The sequence below is a fragment of the Nomascus leucogenys genome, chromosome 16 (assembly GCF_006542625.1).
Source record: "Nomascus leucogenys isolate Asia chromosome 16, Asia_NLE_v1, whole genome shotgun sequence".
Taxonomy (NCBI): Eukaryota; Metazoa; Chordata; class Mammalia; order Primates; family Hylobatidae; genus Nomascus; species Nomascus leucogenys.
The window spans coordinates 17,832,313-17,856,571 of NC_044396.1; the positions used below are offsets into that span (position 1 = coordinate 17,832,313).

A 24,259-nucleotide genomic window follows, 5' to 3' on the forward strand; every position below is an offset into this window, starting at 1 on the left:
AGATAATATGTTTTCTGGTAATATGCTTTTGCATGATGTAGTCTTTACTCTTTGCTAAAATGAGGTAAATGTATTTTTTTAAAAATCTGAGAAAGGCCTGGGATCTATAAAAAGGGGACATTTCCAATGAGATTAAATTTTAATGTTCATAGAACTACATCAAAGCAATTAAAAAAGAGTGAGTTAAATATAGCTTTCCCCTGACAGAGATGCTGCCCTTAGTAGGACACATTGCTATATTCTGTAACCAAATACACTGCCCCAGTTTACTTTAATTCTAGCTAAATCTGTATACCCTCCAGAGTGGTATCCTTGAGAAGTTAAGTGCTACGGTTATTTAAATCAGTGATAGTGTGAATAGCAATAATGGGGCTTGCCAGGTGCAAGTGATTGGCAGATCTGCATACCAGATTCAAGCAGACTATACACACTGACCATATAGGCCACACTCAGGAAAACATTGTGATAGCAAATATTGTAAGGGCCTCTGATCAGAGGCCATCTCTCCTAACAATTACTTACTGTGCTAGCACAAGGCATGCTCCCAAAGTTAAACAACGGTACTAAAATTACGATGGAGCTATTTGCTATGTTAGGTGAGTTTCTTAAGAGCAAGAACCTTGATTTACCCATTTCTATATCCCCTAGAACTTGGCAAACACTGAATGTTTAATGAGTTATTAACAAATAAATAAATGAGTTAATTTGTAAGAGTTGACATCTCCAGATTGCCATTTTCTACCTTTGATACAGTGCTTTTCATGTGGACTCCCTCTGTTTTAAAATAACCGCCAGGGGTTGCTGTTTTATATTTTTTAACTTACAATGTCTTTAGCATACTTTTTAAAAAACCCTACCACACTTCTGCAAATTGTATTTTTCAAAGAAGTCCACGATAATATATACCATGTCACATAATCTTACAGGTGACATTGACTTTCCTGTCGTTGAGCAGTGAGGTCTATGCCCCTCCTTTGAACCTGAATAGACTTGCCTTAACCATTGGAGTATGGTGGAAGCAACACTGAGTCACTAGATCATAAAAATACCTTGTTCTATTAGTAGGCTCGCTCTTGACACCCGGCCACCATGCTATGAGAAAGCCAAGCAGCCATATGGAAAAACCCCTTGTAGGCATTCTAGCCAAAAGCCTCAGATGAGGCCCCAGCCAATAGTCAGCATTAACAGCCAGATATGTGAGCAAGGAGTCCTCTGATGATTCCAGCCCTCAGCCTTGAAGTCTTCTTGGTCTTCAAGCCACTCCAGCTGATGAAGCAAGGAACAGAGACAAACTGTCCCTACTAAGCCCAGCCCAAATTGCAGATTCATAAAAATGATAAATGATTGTTCTTGTTTCACATCACTACAATGGAGATGATTTGTTGCAAAGCAATAGATAACTGGAACACATACATACCAATAAGTGGCTAATAACTGTACAGTTCAGTCATCACTAAATGAGCACACCTGTGTAATCATCATCTAGTTCCAGAAATAAAGCATTACTAGTATTCCAGAAGCCCTTCCAGATCTCTTCCTGTTGTAACCCCCCAAAAGGTAACCATTATCCTGATTTCTAATACCAGAGATTAGTTTGGAATATTTTGAATTCTATATTAATGGACTCACACAATAGGTACTCTTTTGTGACCAATTTCTTTATCTCAATATTATGTTTGTGTACGTAACCCATATTGTTGCAAAATCTGTAGTTTATTCAATTTAATTGCTATGTACTATTGTATGAACATACAATACTTTCTCTGTTCTACTGTTGATGAATATCTGGGATTCTAACAAATGATACTACTGTTAGTATTCTTGTGCATGTCTTTGGTGTACATATTCATTGTATATTTGGGGGTGTTATGCCTAGGAGTGGAAATTCTGATTCATAAAATACACAAATGTTTGTTTTTTACTGATAATACCAAACTATTTTCCAAAGTAACTGCACCAATTTACACTCCCATCAACAATGTATAATGTTCTTCCCCAGCACTTTGTAATTTGAGTCATTCTGCTGGACAATATTAATGTGCATTTTCTTGATGTCTAATGAAGTTGAGCCCTTTTTATGTTTGTTAGCTATGTGTGTATTTTCTTTTGTAAACTGCTTGTTCAAGTCTTTTGCCAATTTTTATATTGGGTGATCTTGTCGTTTTCTTATATGCTTAAGAATTCATTATATATTCTAAAAGAGACTTGTCAACTGCCAACTCCTCTCAAAGACTATTAAATTAACCTAATGATCAAGCAAAACCAAATTTCTTAACCTACTATTGTGGTGAAAAGCATCAGTTTGACACTCTTCAGTCTCAGAAAAGGGAAGACAAGAGTGGATATCCATGGAATTTTTTAAAATCTAAAATCAAATTATTTATGAATCTTTCAATACAGACATCTGATTGGGACTGGGAAAAATTCATAATAAATTAGTATAGGATTGAGGGACAACAAGGCAAGGGTCATAAAGTGAGTCTTCATAAACGAACAGTTGTTTTATGAGATTTTCCACTAAGTAAGCAAACTATTGTCCTGAGAAGGGGGCTGTTTTTCTAGATAAGCAATCTACTCTTTGGACAAATTAGTTTTCATGAATTTCCTGAAGCAAATAGTGAAGTTATGTATTGTTTTCAGTCTTATCTTTCTTGGCAAAACTTTCCAGAACAAATTGTAAGTGGTCTGTTTCCAGTCCTGAGAACTAAGCCCTGTAGATGCAGGTGGTCCCAGTTGTCAGATCCTACAGACATTTTGCAAATATTGTCACTCCTTTGTTGCTTGTCTTTAGAGTGATCATCCTGATTTGCGTAGGACTCTTCCAGTTTTAGCACTAAAAATTTATGTTGCAAGAAAGCCCTTAGTCCTGGGCAAACTGGGATGGTTGGCCACCCCACTTGCTTTGTTTCTCTTAAATGTACCTTTTGACAGACAGAAGTTCTTAAATTTAATGTAGTGCAGCTTAACAGATTTTCTTAGGATTAGTGCTTTTCAGAGTCCTGTTAAGAAATCTCCTAGACAAGTCTTTACATATAGCCTAGATTTAATAAACATATAATGTAAACTTTTATAAGAGTTTCATAGTTCAGATGGATTTCCTATTATTAAAATTCCTTGTATATATTAATTTTGAAAATGGTTCTTCAGTACCAAAAGCTAAGCTACTTAAAGAATCCATTAAGTCTTTTCATATTGTTATTTGATATAATGAAAGGATGAGCAAATTTTGATAAATGATGGTAGAAATTTCATGAAAAGATTATGCTATTAATGATCAAGCGTCATGACTCATAGTCTTTTTTTTTTGTCTTTTTTTCCCCAAATACTGCTGAAACTAGGGCCTAACGTCACAAATATCACAAGCTGCTGGTAGCATTACATTTTTTGACAAAATACTTGCTAATCACTTTCTGATTTCTTTTTCTTTTTTTTTTTTTTTTTGTTGTTGTTGTTGAGACAGGGCCTCACTCTGTTGCCCAGATTGAAGTGCAGTGGCATGAAAACAGCTCACTACAGCCTCGACCTGGGCTTAAGTGATCCTCCCATCTCAGTGTACCTGGAATCACAAATCACAAGTGTTCACCACCATGCCCAGCTAATTTTTTTTTTTTTTTTGGTAGAGATGAAGTCTTGCCATGTTGCCCTGACTGGTCTCAAATTCCTGGGCTCAAGTAATCCTCCTGCCTTGGCTTTCCCAAAGTGCTGGGATTATAGGCATGAGCCACCGTACTGGTCTTCTTTTACAAAGTTAATGTCCTCAACAAGATGGGTCCATCTCATCTCCATCTATTCTAGTCTAGACACCCTACAAAATGCTCATCATCTGACTAAAACAATTAGGACAGGACTCACTCTTGATCTTTTTCATACCAGCTCAATAATTTCATTGCGGTCATTATCAGTTGAACCTTTGTTTGGGCATTTATGTCATTACTGTGTGTAAGGCACTGTACTGAACACCATTAGAGAGACAAAGATATATAAACAGCAGTCGTTGCCAGGCAATTCTCCTCCTTAACACTTTAAGTTTCAGAAGTCTACACATTTTATGAGTTTTCTCAAACCACTTATCACCTTTGCTGCCTCCACCTTCATCATAATACCAAGCCTTATATCTCCTTATTAATGTTCTTTGATGTGAGTTCAATTACTCCAAAAGTAAAGTGTCATAGTCCTACACTAGATGGAAACTGAGACACTGTTGATTCAATTACTAATTTATTAATCTTTCCATAGATAACCATATACCTTTTTATCTTGTCTCATATTTCTTATAACTTCCTGGATTTTTCATTTTATACTTAAGATACTTAAATATTTAAAACCTGCTTTGTATTTCCAGAGTTGGCCACAATGGAGTAAGTGCACCCCTACTTGTTTTTTCCACTGATTATACCTAAAAATTCTGGTCAAAATTTTAAAAAATCAAAATCTGAGAACTCTGAAAAGATGAATTTGAGAGGTATGCCAAAACTTGAAGAATAAACCATAACAGGCATGATTTTCCTGGTTTTATTTTTCATTTTTTACCTCCTGACTCTAACCCAATAGAACCTGAGCCACAGAACTGCACTAAAGCAATGGAAAAATAGTTCAGATACCTTAAACTAGTCTTTCTAGCCAGAAGAACTGACAGAGATGGGTCCTGTGATCCAATGAACGTAGGGGAATCTTCATTGTTTTCTTCCCTTTCTTTTCTCACAACTTTACCCCAAAGGCAGCCCTACTCAAGCAGAACTATGTAGCAATACGAGCACATAAAATGCTAAGATAGATTTTTTTTTCTATCCAAGTGCCATGGAAAGAGGAAAAATTATATGCCTGTATTTACCCTTTTAAACTAGAGGCACATATCCCTCATGAAATTTTGAAAAAGACTGTGTTATTTCTTCCAAAATTTTCTGTCATCTGTTTCTCTGTTATTTTCTGAAACTCTTTTTAACTAGATATTGAGCTTCCTGGCTTGGTCTTCTAGTCTAGAATATTTTCTCATTTATTTCCCAATGGTATGGGTTTTTTATATTGTTTTTGTTTTGTTTTGTTACTTGCTAGAAAATTTCCTTGATTTTTTTTTCAACCTTTAAATTTATTTGGGTTTTTTTCTTCCATTCATCATTTTTTGCTTTCCCAAGGGTTATTTTGTATGTTTTCTAATTGTTTAGATTTTGTTTTTGTTTAGTGTCCTATTTTTGCATTATCAATGCAACCTTCTCAAATAACCCTAGAATACTAATTAGTGTTTTATTATTAAATATTTTCTTTTAATTTTTAGAAATTTCCTATTAGCTGGGTTTTCCATTTCCTCTGTGGTTATTTTCTTCTCTCTTTCTGTATTTGCCTCACTCTCTCACATTTTATACTTGATTTGACTAGTCTAGGGATGACCATTTGTGTTCTTTGGAAGCACAGATTGGCAGATTTTGCTTTATGGCATGAGAGCGGGAAACTGGCCACCATACTGGAGAGTCTCTGAACCACCAACACGGAAGTCAAAGCTCTTAAAGCTGCCCTGCCTCTGCAGAGTGCAGATGATTATATTTCTTCAGAAAACTGACTTTGCTATTTTTTGACTTCAATTGTGGGGTAAACCTGATGATGAATATTATGCGTGAAGAAAGTTAGAAAAAAGGGTAGGGCCATTAACTTTTTTTTCATATAGATTTCAACTAATGACCTTCTCTATTAGTTACCTGTTGCTGCCATACTAAATCACCAGATATACTCAGTAACTTAAAATAACACAGACATATGATCTCACAGTTTCTGTAGGTCAGAAGTCCATGCGACCTCAGCTGGGTCCTCTGCCGATGGACTCATAAGGCTGCAATCCAGGTGCTGGCAGGGCTACATTCCTTACTGGACACTTTGGGGAGAATCGACTTCCAACCTACCTCATGGAGTTTGTTGGCCGAGTTCAGTTTCTTGTGGTGCAGGAATGAGACCCCCATTTCCTTGCTGGCTGTCAGTTGAGGCAGGTTTTTACTCTTCTATGATACCTGCATTTCTTCCCATGCTTTCCATGTGTTTCTCTGCAGCCACAGCAGGTTGAGTCTCTTTAATGCTTCAAATTTCTCTCTGACTTTTCCTTCTGTCTTATCCTTCTGACTCCATCCAGAGAAAGTTCTTTGCTTTTAAGGTCTCCTGTGATTAGACTGGGTCCACCCAGATAATCCAGAATAACTTTCCTGTCTTAAGGTCTGTAAATTTAATTATATGGGTGAAGTCACTTTAGCCGTGTAATGTAACATATTCACAGGTCCTGGGAGTTAGGGTATGGATAATTTTGAAGAAGCCACTCTGACTACCACACCCACCTTTTAGTCCCATCTCTTGTTTCTACATTCTACTATTATTGAAATGTCATAGTCCTAGCCAACTACAGAATTTTGCAAGGTAGATAGATCAGCTGGCCTCAATTTCAACCCACTCCATACATGTTCTAGGTAATAATTACAAAGGAACTGGAATTCAGTAACATAAGACGTTGAAAGTTATGGAAGAATGCCTCCAGAATTTTGAAGGAAAATTATTTTCAACCTAGAATTCCATACCTAAAAAACTATCAACCAAATGTGACTGCAGAATAAAAAATATTTCTAAACAACCAAGAACTGAAAACTATGTCTCATGTATCCTCTTTTATAATATTACTTGAAAATGTGCCCCAGCCAAATAAAGAGGTAAATCAAACAAGAAAAAAAATAAGATCCAGGAAATATCAGCCAATGCAGCAGATTAATTTTAAAAATCCCCAAAAATTGGCTGTTCAATGAGCCTAAGAAAGCAATCAATTCATACTGGAGTTAGAATATGAAAGGTTCCAAGAAAGATATTCGGGAAATAGAGATTTCATAGATATGATACTATCCTTGAGAAATTTTAAGAATTGAAGAATGCAATAATGATAGAAAATAAAATAAAAATATGTAAAGCAAGTAGTAGCCCCAGGGAAAACAAAAAGTTGTGTCAGAAAGGAAACAATCAGAGTTTGATTCTTGGCAGTCAAGTGAACAATATTTAATAGTCATGGTACAAATATTGTTTACATTTTAAAAGTTTATAATTATTCTATATAAAAGTATTAAAAGTTATAGTTAGGGAACTGAATACAAAATAAAAATAACACTGACTTTGTAAAAGTAATTGCATAAGCTGGGAATTGGAGCTAGGGAAGGAGAGATAACAGGAAGGGAAAAGACACCAATAATCTCATTTTACAAACTGCAGAGTCCAAAGGCACTACCCACAATTAATAGAACAGAAAATAAAGCTATTAATAGTTGTGTATTATTTACAGTTGCAAATTTCATCAATAGAGAACTAAAAACTAAATATATAGAAAGGGACAAAGGTGAAGTGGAAGTGAATTATATTCTTCTCTAGCACAGATAAAAATCAATAGATAGGGTCTAATATTAATAAATTATTTTTAAGGTACATATTGTTAAGAGCAGGGGTCAGCAAACAATGGCTCACAGGCCAAATCCAACTCATGACCTGTTTTTGTATGCCTGGTGAACTAAGAATGCTTTCATTTATCTTTAAAGGGTGGTCAAAACAGAGGAATGTGTGACAGAGACTATATGTGGCCCATAAAGCCTAAGCTATTTGCTATTTAGCCATTTAGAGAAAAAAAATGTCAAATCCTGATTTAGAGATGTGGGAAACACTCCTCCTGGGGTCTCTTGTGCTCAAACACACCTTGCTGAGTATGCTAGAAATGCAAGGCCCAGACCTGAACCATATGTCAGGCTGCGTTTGCCGTCAGCAACCTTAAATAATGAAGAAATATCTCCCAGAGGTCAGAGAGCAGGCTTGTTTACTGCTTATAATGAAACAGTGGACTCCCTAAGCTCAGTGATCCTGCCCTGTCACACAATTCACTGCATGTGCGGCTGACATTTGTCCAGGCCCTCCTTGTCATCCCATGGGACTTGAGAGGACAAAGGGAACTAACACAAACCAGACAATGCACGTGTTACTCGCTGTGCTGTCAGTAATGCCTCATTTTTCACGGACCTAGGAGCATCACTCGAACAGTAACAGACTAAGTTATTTACTTGTCAGCCATGTAAATTCAAATATCAGAGGCTGAGGCGGGAAGATCGCTTGAGCCCAGGAGTTTGAGACCAGCCTGGGCAACACAGTGAGACCTTGTCTCTACAAAAATTGTTTTAAACATAAAACAAAATATTAAATTCAAATCCCAGACCCTGATTGAGACAGCTATCAAAATATCTGAAAACAGAAACAAGTAAGTGTTCATCTTTGCAGTGGAGCAGAGAGTGGAGGCCAGTCAGGGAATCATTACTTGTCACAAGAGACTTTCTTACTATTTGATTTTTAAAATATATATGCATATATTACTTTGATTATACATATATATAGTAAGATACTCCCACACATCACCACTGTAAATAGAATCTGGCCAGATTCAAAACTAGTTTTGACAAGTAGAAAGCAGCAGATGTGACAGATGTAACTTTTAAACTTGGGCCTTAAGAGATCTTCAGCTTCTACCTGGAATTCTCAATATTCAAACCCAGCCATGGTGTTGTGAGAAGGCCAAGATATATGGAAAACCACACGGAGGAACAGAGAGGCATCTTGGTCAAGACCCCCAACTGAACTCCCAGCCAACTGCTAACCAAGTGCTCTCCACAGTCCTGCCCACTTGAGTACTCAGTTGTCTTCAGCCCCTAACAACTCTTCACAAATGAGAGGAACTGCACAGCTGATCCCAATCCGTCCATAGACTTCTGCACAATAATAAGTCATTATTGTTCTTTAAGCTGATAAATTTTGGAGTGGCTTATTATATAGCAAGAGATAGCCAAAATAGTATACATTTAATGTATTTAACCCACATGATAGATTAAAGGTATCTGCATTAACATATCATCCTTGGATTGTTTATCCAAATACCTTCTTTCTAACCTTTTATATCTTTTGACCATTGACTAGTCATGCAGAAATTATTTTTTCTTACTAGTAGTCATGAGTGAGGCATATGTCTTGTCTCTTTTCAACACAATTTATTGCTTTCCTAGAAATAGATCTGCCACATGTGCACCACTATTAGAAAATTTGCTTTTGAGGGACAAAAATAACTACAGTTTACTCTAACGTGCCTTATTCGGATTGTTTATTTTGCTATCATCTTACCAAGGACTTTTACATAAGCTATTTTTATCCTAATTGTTTTGATTCATTTTGATACATACATACACACAATTTTAAAAAACTTCTATTACCTACAAAGAGTACAAGCTTAGTTACCAAAAAAATGCTGAGATAGATCTCCAGATGTATACCCTATGCCGTCTAGTGACCTTAAAGCTATGCTTTGCACCTTCTCATTCACATGCAATACACTGACTTTATGAGTTAGGACCCTGTATTTCAGTTGTAATCATGGCCCCCAAGTCTTTCACCTCAAACAGCCTTACCTCTACTAAGCCTGTTCTTTGCTTTCATTGCTTTTGCAGACTTCTTTCTCCTTTATATTCCCCCATCCATTAACCTTTTCTGGTAGTATTTGTATGACTCCTCTCCTGTCTGTCTTCCACGGTCAACTGTTTCAGCAAATCTACACAAGAATCACCAGGCCTCTTGATTCTCTGCAGTGTTAATACCTATGGCATCTGAGCATGAATAGAGAAAATCACTGGTGATTTGTTGGATTATGACTCATTCCAGCTTCAACTGAGACCTCACTGCTACTGAGCAATGATTTCTCATCTTGTGTCAGTTCCATTGCATATTTCTCTCAATAGCTGCTTAAAACCTTTACCTTTCCTCTTGCATCCCTAGCTTACCTGAAGCCCATCTGATTCTCAGTCCATGATCTCATCGCTTGTTATCCAGCCTCCATTATTTTCTTTTGCTAATATTTGGAAAAAGTGTCTCTTCTCTTTTCCAAAGTCAAATTATTCCAATGTAAATCCCTAATTATTGCTTCTTTTGTAAGGACCTCTCCATTAATTTCTTTTATAGGACCTACCAACACATTGGATGGCGTTTCATAGACTTGTGGCCTTCATGTGGCTCTCATGGCCTTCCTCCTTGGCTTCTGTAATAATATATTAAAATTGATTTTTCCATAGGCCTTATTAGGGTCCCATTAGTAATATTAAGTCAAGTTTCTCTAGCTTGAAAGCCTGCCACTCTGCTTCATTATTTCCCAGTGTTCACTGGGTTTCTTTCTAGATTTCAGAAACTTATTCTGATCTCACATTTTCTAGTTTCTCACTCCACTTGTGTAGGTTTATGCCTTTTTATTTTACTATTGTTTTCATGGAGTCAATAGGAAAAAGAGATCAATGCATGTGGTGATCTGCCATCTTGAATTGGAATTCATTTTTTATTTTTTACAATATGCTTCCTCATTCGCATATGTAGTATATTCATAAAAATCTCTGAGGTCACCAGTTTAAGGATATAGTTCCTTTTGCATTATTGAAATTTCTCCTGTTTTTCCTGATGCATTTTTTTCATCCTGTCTCTCTCGTGTTGCAGGCTTTCCTCAAATACCTATGATCCTTTGTTGTTTGTTTATATATAAGAATAAGGCAGTAGAAAGGCTGACTAGGTGCTGTATGTGAGTTGAGCTTGTTGGTTGGCAGACTTTGCTTTAAATTGGGTGAGAAGAAAGCCAGTCATTATGCTGGGGATCTCTTCTTTAAATCTATAGCACCTATGGGACCCTACAGGTAGATTAGAGGCCTCTTTGACTACAGTGGCCTTCAAGGATATTCTAGGCTATGGTTTCCTTCACTCAATTCAGTAGTCACCATCCCTTCCTCAGCTTTCTGACTTCCACAGATTTTATTAAATGTTATGTCCACTGATGATCCCTTCTACAGTTCATTATTTCTGTTGGAAATTATGTCACTTTTATGTCATTCTTTAATTGGTTGCCTTCTTTAATGTCATTCCTGTTTCTGTAATTAGGTCATGGGAGGAAGAGTTGATAAACTTGTCTTTAGTCTGACATTGAAAACTTGAATCCATTTTTAAGTTTCTGTGATCGATTTTTTGATACACGGATCTCACAACACCTCTGCTTCTTCTCTCTCCTGCCAATCATTAGCCCTAGAATTTCCCTGATTTCTGATTATTAGCATATTAAAGAGCAATGAAATAATTGATCTTAGTATTAACAGATTAATGTAGTTCAGTCTTATCTTACTGTGCACAGTGATTTATTCCTGGAGTGCTGAGAATATAGGAAGATTTCCTGTTCTTTAATATCTCTATTCACAAGGGGTCTTAGCATCTTGGTTCCCAGCAACAGTAATCTGAGGCTGTGTTGACCTTTTCTAGCAATTTATTTACTTTTACCTCCCCTGAAGTACCTACAACCTTAGCCCTTTGTTCTCATTAGATCTTAGTAACCCCAATATCTTGAACAGTATTCTAACCCTTCTCACCTGCTTTTGTAAGTTTCAAGTGGTTATTTTCTACTCTAACATACCCGTGTATATCTAGATAGAAAAGAGGATGGCAAAGTCGTATTGATTTCCTAATGATGACTGATGATACAGAACTAACTGAGACAAGCAATTCTGCTTCTTCTCTCTCTTACCTCCCAGGACTCTAATTAAAAGTCAAGGAAGTAACATTAAAAAAAGAAACACAGTTGAAGATATAAATCACTTGTTTATAAATTTAGCACATATAATATTATAATAGGCAATTTGTTCATGGTGGAGCTAATGCAGTCCCTACAAATTTGTAATGAAACACAATTCTTGGTCACACACAATTCAAACATGTAGAGACTATTCGCCTGAATTGACATATAATATAGTTTGGTTCTATATTTAGGTTTGCAGATCAATGCAGATATAAATTACTCTGATAATAGGTTGCTGAAGTAGGGAAATTTTCTAGCACTCTGTTCATTTAGGTTTTACTATACTCTTATAACAAAGAAAAAATTTCCATTTTATTCCTGTTACATCATTTAAAAATGACCTTGTTAGGATATTCAGTCTCTTTGTTAGCTGCTCATCATGAAATCTCGTATAAAAGTCTGAGAGTAGTGTGTATATATATATACACATATATGTATATATCTATACACATATATGTATATATATACATATACACACACACATGTATATGTATATATACATATACACACATATACATATATATATGTATATATATAAAACCTCAATGCAATTTTTGTTTTTATAATTTGTTACAGGTAACATCAGTCTTTTTTGTTCCTTAGCCTTATTTCATCAACATAGAGAGGAATATTGGAATCCTTAAGAATTGCAGGAATGCATTTTGACCCCAAAGGCAGCTATCTTGGGTGTACAACAGCCAAAAAATAAAAATAAAGAAACATGAACTAATTGTAGAGGGAGGTTTATTTTCACATAGTTCAGTCCTGGGTCAGGAACTCCCTCAAGGAGCAATAAATTAATTATTTTTATAACTGAACTTTCCATATATAATGTTTTATCATCACTTACGCCTGGACATAGATGCCACCAAAACACCTAAGCTGCTATTAAGTCTTGAGAATTTCCTTTTATTTTTTAAACTTTTTTAACATTTATTTATTTATTTATTTTGAGATGGAGTCTCGCTCTGTCACCCGGGCTGGGGTGCAGTGGCTTAATCTTGGCTCACTGAAACCTCTGCCTCTCAGGTTCAAGCAATTCTCCTGCCTCAGCCTCCCAAGTAGCTGAGATTACAGGTGCCCACCACCACGCTAGGCTGATTTTTATATTTTTAATAGAGATGGGGTTTTACCACGTTGGCCAGGCTGGTCTCGAACTCCTGACCTCAAGTGATCTGCCTGCCTCAGCCTCCCAAAGTGCTGGCATTACAGGTGTGAGCCACCATGCTAGGCCAAGAATTTCCTTTCAAACACATGTTGCCAGAATAACTGGTTACCCAAATGCAAAAGAATAAATTTGGACACCTATCTCATACTATATACAGAAATTAATTCAAAATGGATCATTGGCATAAATGTAAGGCCTAAACTCTAGAAATCTTAGAGAGAGCATAGAATAAATTTTCATAACATTGGGATAGGCAATGGTTTCTTAGATAACAGTAAATGTACAAGTAACAATAGAAAAGATATATGTCGGATTTCAACAAAATTAAAGATTTTTATGCTTCAAAGGACACCAAGTAAACGTACAACCCACAGATGGGAAGAAAATTTTGCAATCATCTATCTGATAAGGGACTTGCATCATAAATAAAGAACTTTTAATTAACAATTAAAAAGTAATTAATAAATGAGAAAAGCACATGAATATACATTTTTCCAAAATATATACACAAGTGGCCAGAAAACAAATGAAAATATGTTCAGCATCATTTGTCATTAGGGAAATGCAAATCAAAATCACTTTACCAACACTAGGATAATTAAAATAAAAACGAAAGGTAATAACAAGTGTTGGTGAGGATGTGGAGAAATTGGAACCCTCATACATTGCTAGTGGGAATGCAAAATAGTGCAGACACTTTAGTAAACACTTTGGTAAACTGTTCTTCAAAATGTTAAATATGCAGTTAGTATATGATCCAGTCCTAGGTTTATACCCAGGAGAAATGAAAGCATGTCCACTCAAAAATTTGTACACAAATGTTTGTAGCCACATTATTCTTAATAGCCAAAAAGTGACAACCCAAATGTCCATCAAATAATAAATGTATCAACAAAATGTCGTGTATCCATACAATGAAATATTATTTGGCAATAAAAAGGTATGAAGTAACAGTGGAAACTACAACACGGATGGATCTTGGTAACATTATACTGAGTAAAAGAAGCCATATACAATGTATGACTCTATTTTTCACTTTCTTTTCTTTTCTTTTCTTTTTTGAGACAATGTCTCACTCTGTCACGCAGGCTAGAGTGTGGTGGCGCAATCACAGCTCACCGCAGCCTCAACCTCCGGGGCTCAAGTGATCCTTCCACCTCAGCTTCCTAAGTAGCTGTGACCACAGCTGCATGCCACCATGCTGGCTAATGTTTTTGCTTTTTTGTAGAGATGGGGGTCTCCCTATTGCCCAGGCTGCCCTGAACACCTGGGCTCAAGCAATCCTCCCACTTCAGCCTCCCAAAGTGCTAGGATTAGAAGTGTGAGCCACTGCACCCAGCCACTTTACTTTTATTAACTGTTCAGAATAGGCAAATTCATAGATACAGGAAGAAACCTCTGGTTTCCAGAGGTGTAGGTAGTGGGCAGGGAACGGGGATGACTGTTAAGAGATATAGGGTGTCTCTTGAGGGTGATGAAACTAATCTAAAATTAGTTTTGATGGTTGCATCATTCTGTGAATACACTAAAAAACAGTGAGTCATACGTTTTGAAAGACGAATTTTGTGGTATATGAATTATATCTCATTAAAGTAGTTAGGTTTCTTAAAAAAACTCAATTGTGGATTTTTTAAAAGAGTATTTCTGCAATTATGTATTCATTGTGCATCCTTTCTATAAATGCTTAACCATCTAGCCAAGCTGCTAGGTGTCAAAATTGATATTTCAATTAAACATTAACTTATAAAAGATGAGGGGCTTATGGTGAATTGCGGAATCATTAAATGCAAATTTTCAGAGGAAATTCCCAAGAAATTCTTCCTTGTCTCTTGAACCTTTTTATGCACTTTGAAATATTAAATGTGTGCAAAAGTGTAGGAGGGAGAATCCTGTGAGGAGGATTTGTTGAGATGTCACTGAAGAAAGCTCGACTTTGAGCCCTCTCCTTTAACTCATGAGAAAGGTGGCAGATGCCCCAAGTCTGGTGAGGGTGAGTCCACGGGGCTACTTGGAGTGCCTATGTGACTGCCTAACGTGGAGGGCAGGACAGACCGGGATCTGACACCTACCCAGGAAATTTAGACAGTGAGAGCCAAATAATACCTAGATGGGAGTCAGGAGAAGAGGAAAGGACTCCTATAATTTGTTGGGGGGCAGTGGGGAATCAGTGCTTCCCTCAACAGAGAGGGGTGCCACATGTTAGAGCAGATTCCATATCACTCTGGGCTCTTTCCAATAGCATAGCTTGCAAGTGCAGAAGAGGCACAGAAGCAAGAAGCTGGGGATAAATGGCTGCGGAAGAAACTGCAAATCTACCCAGAATAGGATGCATCTACCTGGGTCAAGAGGATTGCTGGAAAGAAAGAATGAGACCCAGAAGGCACACTCTTTCAGCCTCTGAAAAATATTTTTCACAAGGCCAGCGATAAACTTCTGCCAGCCCCAGAGGTCAAGAAGCCATGTTATTTTGATCCAGTAAGACGTAGACCCTACCCATTTATTTCTTCCTCTCTTCTCCCTGCTACTTCTCCACGCCAAAGTGTTTAGAAACTAGTTAGCAAGAGGGAGCCATGAGACAGGAAAAACAAATAAGAAATTAACTTCATCCCACCACTTTTCTACTGGAATTTTCCAGACCAAAGTAAACCCAACCTGTCAAAAGGAGTTTACCTATTAAATAACATTTGGGGTTTTGATTACTATTTTCCGAAGATAAGCCTAATTCCTGAACTGAAAACATCTGCAATTTAAAATGACTGTAGAACTGTCTGTTATCTCAGTGTGGGCACAAATAACATGAGATTAGTTTAATACATTTATTTGTCTTGCTCTAAAAACTACTTTTGTATTTTAATGTTAAACATTCTCTTCTACAATGTATGGCTTTAGAATATCTACAAGATTTTTTTCCAAGAGTCTTAGAGCTAAAATACACATCGGTGATAATACTGTCCACAGCTCAGGGCCAGGTCCAAGAGGTGGAATGGCTATTTCGAATGTGTGAAAGAGAACATTCTTCTTGACTCCCAGCTTAGGACTTTCTCTTTATAAAACCAAGTATCAATTTTTTATAGAATTTGCTGTCTGCAGAACCTAGCACAGAATATATATGCTTTAAATGGGCTTGTTTCATTAGGACAGTTACATCTACAGGACCCATGGCCTATAGATGCTGACGGACTATATCATGGGTTGATGGACTCCACTTTATGAAACTCATGTATTTTAAGGTTTTCTCACATCAAATTATGTCTACAAGGCTTGTAATACATTTTCTTTTCTCTTTTTAACATAATAATTATGTGGTGCAGTATAACTGGGAAAGAAGATGACATCAGCTCAATCCTCAAAGATTTTAGGATGATAACATTCAGATTTATGGGCATTTTTAGTTCTTTTTGATTGCAGAGTTCAAAAAGTTTGATACACCTTTTTGTGGTGATAGAACCATAAATTATCATTGACTTAATGACTGCCTACAGTTGCAATGACAGTACCTTATGGTAGCAATAAACTATGTTTACCTCAGTTATTCAAATGCAGGATTATCTCTGTGGAGTAAATTGGATGAGCTGTCCTGCCAGCTGCACGAGGTGGTGCTAAGTGTAATTTTACCCTGGGGGCGGGGGCTGATTCAGACTTCTGAAAAAACAGTGGAAAGGGGACAGTTGTTTCTTTAAATATACAGTTAAAGCTCAACTTTTGTGAAGGCCAGTCCTCAAAACAGTCTTTTGGTGTGGTATGAAGAGTTTGATGTAAAAAACTCAAAAATATAGTAGCATGCAGGATTGGTTCAGTGTTTATATAACAGAGTAGTGTGGTCCAGCTATAGACAGAAAAGCATAAATAAATGGCCTCTATAAGCCAAAATTTATTAAATAACCCAGGCAAATACATAAAAGCTCTTTGCCTGTAGAAACAAATCCTTCTAGCACAGCAGTAACATTTCCACATGCTGCTGAATCACCAGGTTTTAACATCCATTTTCTGGGATTGCTTAAAAAGCTGAGCAGGTGCCAGCCAACAATTCTGCTATTGGGAGAACATACAGAGGCAAACTGAGTCATCCGTTAATAGTTGTTAAGAGTTTCTTGTGAGCACTGACAGTTTTCTAAGCCAGCGAGCGACCTCAATACTCACAAAGAGATTTTGGAGAATCCAGATTGAAATTTGCAGTCCCATGACTCTTGAGTTTACCCAGATAGCTGAGCAATTTCAGGAGCTTCTGCCTTTCCACTCTTTCTAGCAGAAAGCATATTTGCTAGGTAACTGAAGAGCCAATAATGGCCTGAGTTGCCCATTTGGGGAATTCAGTAGAAGATGTGCACATTTTTCTCAGTTTCTTGACTCACATAATTTTCATATGTACATGCAAGCTAAGGTAGGAAAGATGTGTGCAAAGGGTGTGATATAAATTGCTGAACCCACTGCTTCTTTATCTCTGGCGTGGTTATAAAAAAAAAAATCATTATAAGACTTTCCTTAAAGGGAGCATTTTTGAGTTCCAAACAGAATTTCCAAAACTGGAGAGTATGCTGTCTGTGGAGGATTCTAAGGAACAATGCATATAAAAATGCTTCTAAAGGGAAAGGGAAAAAAATGTTATCTCGGGCAATTTGGACTACATTTAAATCTTAAACTGACCCAGCAGACTCTCCTTAAGCATCTCAAATGATAAGAATTGTTATTTAATTGCTCTGACAGTTAATTAACATCCAAACAAGTACAGCAATAAACTAAGACATACTGTTCATTGAGAATCTATAAACAGACAAATAATTATATGATTAGGCGTCACTGTCTTTGAGACTTAATAATGACAGAACTTAGGTTATTACTCTATTTACAACCACCATAGTGAGGTGGCCCTAAAATCCGTCCTTTTCTTTTACAGGTTTAAGATGCCTGGATTGTGGACAACCAACAGCATTCAAAGCTGAAAGTGCACTAATTAATGGCACATAGGGGTTAGATTTTGTGACTATCACTGATCATTTCTTGTCATCTAAATGCACTTTAAAATGTCTTCACTTATTTTTCCAGTTTTAGTGCACATTCTTCAAAAGACATATTTTATTTCTATAAGCAGAAGTGTTGTGAGCCATGGGATTCTAAGAAAGTTACTATTTTCACTGTTGCAGAACTTCAGGCAGATTGGTCACAGAATTGAGACATAGGCTTTCTGTGGCCCCAATGCCTACTGCTAGGTAACAGCACATCAGCGTCTTAGACAGCAGCCAAAGCTGAAATAGCCTTGTCTAACCTTTTCTCCTATTCCCATTAAAAACTGGAAGACTATTGATTTGAGTACCGGTTTTTAATGAAAATCCTTGAGTATCTGATAGCTATGAGAGTGAGTTTGCTATAAGCAGACCATATGAAAATAACTTAGGCATTCTTCCAGTGTAATGATTAGTACATGTTGAGAATAAATAATTATCAATTCCCCTCAGTATATATGCATGTTTGCCCTTTTCTGGACAGTTTTTTAATTTTTAATGTGAGTATGATGGAAATATAACTTAATTTTACTTATTTTTATTTGGGGGTGGCCACTGCCAGATGCAAAATGGTCTTTCTCCACTCACAAATAAGTGCATTGCCTTATCATGATCTAAATAATTGAACTCATGCCCTCGTCTAAGATTCACATTCTTCTCCTTTCCAAGCTTCATGGACATGGTGTATGGGTAGACTAGCTCCTGGCTGTAGAAGATTTCTATGCCCTGAAGAGACGGCAATAAGGGCAGTTTTAAAATAGCACATTCATTCAAAGTGTTAACCAACTACCATTTCAGTAATATTTGTGGAACACCAGCAAGGTAGATGGCATCACCATTACCCCTTTGCAGCTGAGGAAACCAAGAAAGCATGACTATACAACCCACCCAAGGTCAGCCCATGCATCTGGGTCTGTTTCCCCAGGTAGCAGCTCTGCACTTCCAGGAAGTAGCAGCACACACAGTATCACACTCTATTACTGGGCTCACTGGATTTTCCGTGACCTATGCTAACGCCAAGCTAATACTCTGAAGAATATTTTCTTGTTTATAGGTGAGAAACCAATAGGAGTGAAGTAGGGAGGCAGAGACAGAAGTGTTGAGATAAGATTTATCTCTAAAATCTGAGCTTATATATTCCACATAAAGAAATGTCATTTCTAAGGCTACTTGTTTTGCTAATATTTAATTGGTTTGTGGAATGTGCCAAAGTGCCATACTCCCTTTTTTCCTCAAGTGAAGTAATTACCTTGGGTTCTCATTTTGAAAACGTAATGTTTCTTCCATAAGCTCATAAGCAAGTCCCTCATTTTTCTCCTTCTACCTTGGAGCCATTAATGTTCCAAAAAGAAATGACTTTGTTCAAAATAGCCGGAAACAAGTGCTCCTAATATTTTTTCATTCAAATTATTTTTAAATTACAAAAGTTAAAGAGCTTGTAGCAGTCTGGGTCAGCTTTCAAGAAAAAGTCATCAGGTTTTGCACAGTATGTCTAGTTCTTTAGTTCAATTCAGCTTCATCCTGCCTCACAAAAATAATAACTTTGGATAATGCTGGAATAACAATGTCAAGCTTTCACAATGGGTCTTGATGGTAAACTCAGGTTTCTTGTGAGTGTGACATCATAACAGCATCTACACTTACAGGCAATTTTAAAACCAGGAGACCAAAATCACAGACATGAATCATAGCATCCTCCCTTATTTCTAAGATGTATACACAAAGATGAGATAAATAGCATTTTGTAAAGGGATAATTGGCTGGTAGTAATTCTCCTAAGTGAAGGAAAGAATGAGTCTTTAGATACCTAGTCTGTTACATTGTCCCACCCCTTTACTAATTAAATGCTAACCTCATGATTCGAATGGGAGAAAACCTGAAGCTGACTGAAGACTTTCTCATCTATCCTTTAGCACCACAGTATCAAAGGTGTTTCATATTTATTCTGTGAGCACATTCCCTGTTATAGCCTTTTAATTACCTACCACTCTTTCTAAACATTGTAAATTAACAGGAGAAATGTTGGCTTCAAAAGTGATATTTAAAACCAATTGCCTCAGTGAAGATCCTGTGTAGGTAGTGGTTATTCAACTACAAAGGAGGTCACCAAAAAGCTCTATTTTATCTCTAACTCAAAGGACCATCTTTAGTTTATGGTTGCTAACATCTAAAAATCACTTTTTTAACATACAAAAATTCCTGAAACTCTCTCCTTTCTTGTTATGTTGGTTAATTCAGTAAATCAGTGGAAGTAATGAGAACACAGATGCTTTTCTTCTTTCCATTTTGCCAATAATGAGAATTAAGACACAGCAAACTGTCTGCTTTTAGACTGACTTCCTTCAAGGTCTCCAGATGGCTGCCACAGTTCTAGATATCCCCATGCAGATGACCATTCCCCAAAGAAAATTTTAAAATCACTTTATTTTTTGCAATTATCTTCATGTATCATTTTCTAGTTTCACCCTAAAATGTTCTCCTATCTCGCTTTGCCTAGGTAGAGCTGACTTTCACTAGGGAATGTCTGCATTGACCTGAGCAGCAGTGGAGAGTGATTGAGCGAGAACACAAAGTTCTCCCTCTCCCTAGGGACTAGCTTCCCAGATTCTATAGAATGCCTGCCTGGGGCTCATGTGAGCAACAGGGTCCATGTTCTGGTTTAACCTTTGCTGCTTGACTTCTTTTGATATAATGTTTATTTCCAAAGTGCAGGTGCCTCCACTGTCATCAGTTCACCAACAAGAGCTGACCTACAGATGTCCAGAAGGGCTCGCTTCAGCAAAAGCAAAAAAGAAACACTTTTTTTTTTTTTTTTTGCCAAATTTAAGGCTAGCCATCTATGTTACAAATCATGCTGCAAAAAGTAAAAAATTTAAAGCTTAGATTGGATCAACATTAAGGAGAGGTAAAGATGGCTGGGTTTCCTGGTTTTTTTCAAAATAAATGTGAGACTTTTAAAAGGATGAAAAAAAATGTTTTATGCTCCAGTATATTTGACTCACTGACCTTGACCTTAAGAAATCTGATAACAATCCTAATGCCCTAGAACAATGGAACTTTAAAGTTAAATGGAAAAGCATGCATAGCAGTAATGGCAGCCCATAAAGCCCCCAGCATAAATGCTGCATTAACTGGAGTGATGGGGAGTTTGAGTGAAAGGCAGTGGAAAGTTACAAGAAATTCAGAAAGTATTAAAAGAGAGAGCCTTTATTCTAGGTCTTTTTATCAGTATCTGTTTACAAAAAGGCAAAACTATCCACAGTTATTTATTTCCCCAATTTATGAAGCTTTGAAACATGACAGTCACTTTACACCGTGTAATCCTCATAAAGAGAACATTGTTGTCTACTATCTTACATTTTTTTTCTTAATGGAGACTCTTGAGATGGTAAACAGCTTACTCAGATTATACAACAAATCTATTTTTACTTAACAGATAGAAACTCAGATCCAAAACTATTCTCTTCCTCAGGTCTCTTAACTACCTCATTTGATGAGAATACACAAGCAATCACTCAGAAATTTAGCCAAGCATTTTAAGGTCACTTAATTATTTTAAGATTTGATTGAAAATTTGGCCTATTGCTTAAATCCTCTAGTGGACTTCCTCATGGCATCAGGTCAGTTGAGTCAATCTTCAGATAGCTTCACACTTTTTTTTTTTTTTGAGACAGAGTCTTGTTCTGTTGTCCAGGCTAGAGTGCAGTGGCATGATCTCGACTCACTGCAACCTCCGCCTCCTGGGTGCAAGTGATTCTCCTGCCTCAGCCTCCTGAGTAGCTGGGATTACAGGCACTCGCCACCACACCCGGCTAATTTTGTATTTTTAGGAGAGACGGGGTTTCACCATGTTGGCCAGGCTGATCTCGAACTCCTGACCTCAGGTGATCCACCTGCCTTGGCCTCCCAAAGTGCTGGGATTACAGGCGTGAGCCACTGCAGCCAGCCACCTTCATTTTTCAAAATGATGACTGCATTATAATAGAAACTTCTAGTCTTCTATGGTACCCACCATAGAGAAAGTTGCCTTATATGAATTTAAAACAAAAAAAGCATGTGTTACTGTGGCAAGATTTCCAATAGAGAGCAAAACCTATTTGACATTAATCAATCGCTTTTGAATCCTTGCCACAGCAAGTAAAATGTGAGGACAAATGAACACAGACTGGGTCATGATTCATTAGTACTTAACTTAGATCAAGCCAAAGGAGACAAGAGGAGAAAAATTTCTTATCTAACAGCTTTAGTGATGATGGAAGATTTAGAGTCTATTTCAGCATCTTGCTTATTGAATTCCATATAGACAAATTTATCATTTTGAATCTCCCCAGTAAATTTTCTCTGCATTCAAATAAATGATAAGCTACAGGCGAAGAAATTCTCTCCTTTAATACTTTAATACCATATACAAATCTAGTCATCACATTAGTTGAATCCTAGAACCTCCTTCCTTTTGTGAATTGAAAACTTACAGCTCTTGGAAGACCAAGATATCAATACTGAGAATAATCAAAGGGTACATGTATAAGTATGGTGACGGGAGGTTAATCTCAACAGATACATAAGTAAACAAAGCTTAGCTTAATAAAGCAAATGGTTATTTTAAGCAATATCAAATTTTTATAACGAGATCAGTAATGAAGAACATATAATGAAGCTTTTCCATAGAGTTCAAGGATTGAAACAAAGTCTGAAAAACATGACATTTTAGATGCACACATCTATACAACACTGAAATTAAGATTAGGGATAGTAAGTGACATGGCAGGAATTTGTTTCCTGTTTTTTTAATTTCATAATATTTTTTTTAATTTCACAGATTTTTTTGTTTAATTTCACAAGGATTAGTACATGAGCCATTATTTCTCTGGCTTAGTAAAAAGTTTTCTGCCTATCTTGCTAAGAGAAATGGAAGGCAACACTTTGATATGAGTGAATATAGCAATAACCAAGAAATTCCTATTCTGTGAGATGTGGCAATGGTCACAAATAAAATGTGACTAGTGTCCATGAGCAAGGTGAATAATTAATATATTCATTCACTGGGTACCTACATATAGTTCCCAATGAATGGGAATTTTTGGTATTAAAAAATTTGTATAAAGGAAACTTTTTGGTATAAAAGAAAATTATTAGCTTAAATTTCATCCTGTGCTCTCAGGAAAAAGAAAAATACTATTGGTCGTTTTTTAGAGACTGATACTAGGTATCAGCTAGAGTACTCAAGACCTGTGAAATATACACATCATGTAAAATTTAAACATCATGTAAAATTTAAACACACCAACACTTACTAACTTACAGCAATAGCACTAATATATTGAATAGACTTTAGTTTAAACAGATTATTTTCATTAATTAAAGAAAAGAATACCTGATATACCTCACATAGCTATCTGCAAAATGCTATAAACATAGCAGAAGCTTAATAGAGATATTAATTAATCCAGTCAGCTAATTGTGATACCCTAACTACAAAAGCTGTATCCAAGATTATAGCGTTCTTAACTGGCCTCTCTGTCTTCAGTCTCACTGAAATCCCACCCTCTAGACTGCAAAATAATCTTTCCAAAGACGAAATTTCTACTATGACACTCTATTTTTTAAATATTTAATGGCCCGCAAAATAAGTTACAACTTCCTTAGCATGTCTTCCTCACATGGCCCTTCATGATTTGGCTGTTACGTATCTAGACAGCTTTAGATCCTGATACCTCCACACTCATTCCTTACACTCCCAGAATGCTAGACAACCAGCAATTCCTTGAGCATACCTTGTAGTCCCGTTTCTTGCCTTGATCTCTATAGCAGCCATCATTGATACCCACCCATATCCTTTCAGCACTCACCATTTCTGTGAACCTCTAACTGCTGGCTTTCACCTGCGACTCTTTGCCTGAGGGCTTTCTCAGGTGGCCAGAGCTAATGGGGCCCACACCTGTGGGAAATCTAAAATGGAGAAGAATTAACATCCATAGGGAGCAGCTGTCAACCACAGAATGACTGGAACTGGTGAGCAACTCCAAGTTATAGCCACACTGTTTCCCAGGGTGCTCCCAAAGAACTGAGAGACCCAGTTGCTCACAGAAGTAATCTGCCAGAAAAGACACTCTTTACAGTCATTCTTTCCTTCCTTATCTCACTTCCCACTCCCCTACTAGTGTTTCCTCCCAAATAAACTGCTGTACTCAACTCTTTGCCTCAGAGTGTGCTTCTGAGGAGAATCTTTTTTTTTTTTTTTTTTTTTTTTTGAGACGGAGTCTCGCTCTGTCGCCCAGGCTGGAGTGCAGTGGCGCAATCTCGGCTCACTGCAAGCTCTGCCTCCCAGGTTCACGCCATTCTCCTGCCTCAGCCTTTCCGAGTAGCTGGGACTACAGGCGCCCGCCACCATGGCCGGCTAATTTTTTTGTATTTTTAGTAGAGATGGGGTTTCACCGTGGTCTCGATCTCCTG

At 37.0% G+C, this 24,259-nt stretch overlaps 1 long non-coding RNA gene across 1 annotated transcript in view; it reads right to left on the reverse strand.

Moving 5' to 3' along the window:
- LOC105737650 overlaps positions 1 to 24,019 on the reverse strand; it is a 182,170-nt gene extending 158,151 nt beyond the window's left edge. The window contains exon 1 of the long non-coding RNA XR_001113337.2: positions 23,656 to 24,019. This is a non-coding gene — a long non-coding RNA (uncharacterized LOC105737650). The remainder of the gene's footprint in view (positions 1 to 23,655) is intronic.
- Positions 24,020 to 24,259: the final 240 nt, after the last annotated feature.